The following is a 4,300-nucleotide window of genomic DNA, read 5'->3' as shown; positions in this document are numbered from 1 at the left end:
GCAATATCTCTAGCCACTTTCAACATATTATCATGTTGTAAGTACCTTGGCTTACTCATTTAATCAAAAGCCCACTTTGTTAATTTTACTTTGTAATTCAGTTCAGTTTGCAGCACAATTGTTATGAATTTTCAATTTATTTTTACATCTATTTTTATAGCTGCCACTTCTACCATGTGGCAAGCTTTCTTTCTTAACTTTAAAAACATCATTTCCGAAAGAAAGCTGTTCTGAAATCTGGCTTTTTCAGCAAACTGAACACCCACACGATGAAGATAGAATGACAGCAGTTAGAGGTGAAAAAGATGCATAAGGTCACCTTGCTTATTTTATTTTATTTTTTTAGCAAATACAAAGATGTGTGCACAGTAATGTTTGAGTCTATGTAACAGCATTTTAAGCTTAGAAAATGTTGTTGGTTCTCCCTTACATAGGCTCTTATCTGTGGGTTTTGCTAGAACCATATGAGCTTTGCTATTAGTTCACATTTTCTTTAAAATCAATTGGTATCTTTGTGGTAAAATGTCAGTCTGAGTCTAAATTTATTTGCTTTTTAAAGGGTAATAACAACTTTCTTTTTCCAGCCCCCCGCCTGTTTTTAGGAGTAGCATTCTCCTTATCTATGGAAAGAAACCACCTCAAAATCTTAATAATTTAAAATAACAGAAATTATTTGTTTTTATTTTTCATCGTGTGGCAGGGAAAGTGGTCTCAGGCAAGTTAGACCTTGTCCAGGATCGCTTACACAGCTGCAGTCAGATGGTGGTGGCAGCTGGAGTCATCCTAAAGGCTTTCTCATATATATGGCTGTTATCTGGAACCTCGGCTGGGGCTTCCAGCCACAGTACCTATAAGTGGCTGCTCTAGATGGCCTGGGCTCCCCTGATAGCATGACAGCTTGATGCCAAGGTAAGTATCCCAACATAGATGTAGAAGCTGTACTGCCCTATGTGACCTATCCTCTGAAGTAACACAGCATCATTTCACCAAACAGTCATAAAGGAACACCCAGGTGTAAGAAGAGAGGAGAGAGGGGAGTTAAGAGTGAGGAGTAGAGCCGGTGGGGAAATCGACTCACCTCTGGATAAGGAGAGTAGCAAGAACATGTGGAATGAGAGATATTGTTACTGCCATCTTTGGAAAATATAATCTTTCACATGTAGTTATATAATCAAGTACCAATTCTTTGCAAATGGACAAAGAATTAGATTTCAGTTTACATACTGGTTTCAATTCTGTTTACTCCAAACCATACGTAGGCACCACTGATTGATCTAGTAACATGCATAGCTCTTCACTTTACTTATTTTGTCTGAATGTTTCCTGACCTCTCCCTTTAAGTTAGATGAAATCAGTGAAAAAGAAGAAGAAAAGGTCTTGCTAATTCATAATCTGTACACCTTATTTTTGAACAACTGGCTCTAATCATATCTTCAATAAGCCAGGGCTATTTCTCTACTTACTCTGTGAACTTAAGTGCCAAAAGACTTCTCTAGGCTTCAGTGAGGTTAAATTGTCCCCAAGTTCTCTTTTAACTCTAATGCCCAAGACCTCTAACTCTTACATTTGCAGGTCTGAAACTCTATTTTCATCTGCTAAATAAACATTATTATCAGTATCACTACATAATTATCCTAATGAATGAGCATGTTTATTTTCCTATTTTGAACCTCATGGAAAACCATGAGATCAATTCCTATCTCATGCTCCCTTTTCACAAACAACATAAAAAAATTATGTTTCTATTTAGAGTAGAGTTTATCTAAATTACACGTTATTTTTCCTCTCCCTTTTATCTTTAAAGCCCCAGAAGTTGTCCCATGAAAATGACAACACTGTTCAGACAACACATCCTTACTAGCCTAGTTGATAACATCTTTCTCTATCAAACATGAATCTGTGGTAACTTGATGAAATAAAAAAGCTAGATTTTGTCAAAAGCATGGGACTCACTTGGGAAGCTAGTTATTAGTCTGTGGGATTTTTACAACAAAGCAAATGAACATGAAACCCAAATCTCCAAAACAGCCACTAAAACTGTCTAAATCAATACCTGGCAGAGATGGCAAAGCAGTGCTTAACAGTGGTCACTGATGTCACTCATCAGTAATCTTTTATTACTTGGTGCAGTCACTGTGAATAAAATATTTGGTTAAGTATAGAGAAGATCTCTTTATCAATTACAACTATCAGAGTTTAATTCACACTTTCTTGCACTTCCTAAAAGTGTTTCTCTATCCTCCGATCAAGTGATTTACTCTATCTCACTGTTAACAAGGTGATTTTTCTCCACTCCTGCAATTTTCTCTCTCACTTTTGACCTTGAAAGCAATATGTCCTTATCTCAATTTTTATACAATAAACTATCACCTCTAACATATTTTTCTGTTTATTCCTATGTCTAAATCCAAATTACAATCATAGATCAAATACTCTGTGAATACCAGCTTATATGCATGTGTCTACTTACGAGCACATGTACTAACACATAACTAGACATTGGAGAAATCTTGCTTATCTTACTTAACTTTATTCATTGCCTTTTGCTCGTTCTAGCATCAATCTTAACCATGCCTTTGAATTGATTTGTGAGAGCCAAGCCAAGAATGACTGAGGAGCTCTTCGGCCTGGGTCTCTGAAAGCTGCTGGTCAAGGTGAAGAGCCCTCCAGGTGTGCCACAAGAAGATGATGAGCATGCACACCATGAAGTCTCTCCTCCTTTGAACCACCACGACTCATGTTCCTAAGGGAGAAAGTCAAAGGATTTATTGGCATTTCTCTCCATCCCCATCTGTAAGTACTCACAAGCACAACATTTCTGAAGGCAGCTTGAGACTTAGGGGACAAAACTGACCCTCACTGAGAAAGCCACTGTGCTCACCACAGCCTGTCATCCAAATTAACATTAGGGCCCCACACCTAATCAGTAAATTCTCTTTACTTAATGACCTCATCCAGAAACATCTAGCCACAGAAAGAAAGAAATGTGGCTGCTCTAACACTAACACGTGCCTCATGCTCTTTAGGGAGGCAGCCACCAGAGCAGGCACACACTGCAGGGTCCTCCAGTGGAAGGTAATTTAGATACCCTTATCCACTCCTGCTGCCCTAAAGCTGCTTTTTTTCCTTTGCTAGAGAAAGTACTTATTAAGCAAACCATTAGGATAAATATAGTTTCTCTCTTCTCACTTAGCCCTGAAAGCAAAAATGCTATTTTTAACATACGTAAAAAAAAAAAGAATGAAAATTTATAAAAATTAGCATTGTTCTTATGCTTCTTTTCTGCCATCCCCTAAAATTAGTCTTTTCTTTTAATGGCCAATGAGAATACACTAGTGTAACTAGATTACAAACATGTTCTTAAAATGTGAAGAGAATACTTACGATGTGAGAATATTCTGGCAAAAAGAAAAAAAAAATGTACACGATTGTCCTAAGAGGCATGCCTAAAATAAAAACAAGCAAATAAAATTAGAGGAAAGACATATACACAGCTTACACTGACTCTAAATAAAATTAAAATCAAAGCATATTGGAACAGACTAATGCATGGTCTAGCTGAGAGATTTTTCTTTTTTTAATCATTAGATGCCTAGTAGTAAGGAAATAGAAATGAAAAGGTATTTAAGAGCCTTGGGAATTAGCTATATTTCTTAATTGCTTCTTCTTCTGTAAAACAAAACACTGTATTGCCAACATATTTGTCTTGGGTGTTTGAGTGTATGTGTGTGCACGTGTGCACATACACGTGCGCATACACGTGCATCTGCATGTGCATATAAATACATATAAGTAGACTCTTTAAGTAATAGAAACTGAATTAAAATTCTAATGTATCTAATGTGACCAAAATTTCAAAGAACAAGTACTATGTTGAAGGTGGGGAACTAGGCTTTTGGCATGACCTCCTTGTCAACTCGGAATTTTCTGTGGTGGAAAAGAATAACCTATACCTTAAACTAAATGAATGTTTTATTCCTCAGAACTACAGATTGGGCCTTGAGGTAGAGGATGAGAGGCAGCTTTGCTCATGGCCAAATACACACTCACAGATTCTAGCGCACACAAACCAGTTATGTTTGTGGGTGGTATATAAGTGACAAGTATAAGCTCACATATCATAAGTATTCACTACAGCACTTCTCTTCCTAGTACTAAGAACACTTTGTGCAAAATTTAAGATTAAGTAGGGTATAAGTTTGCTTTTAAAATGTCAAAATTGTTAAAGTTTATGTTCGAGAATGGGTCTGCATATTTCTGTTTGGCTAAAAACAAAAAAAACAAAAAAAAAACAAAAAGA

Source organism: Pteropus vampyrus, unplaced genomic scaffold (assembly GCF_000151845.1).
Source record: "Pteropus vampyrus isolate Shadow unplaced genomic scaffold, Pvam_2.0 Scaffold393, whole genome shotgun sequence".
Taxonomy (NCBI): domain Eukaryota; kingdom Metazoa; phylum Chordata; class Mammalia; order Chiroptera; family Pteropodidae; genus Pteropus; species Pteropus vampyrus.
Note: the sequence above shows the minus strand (reverse complement) of the source record.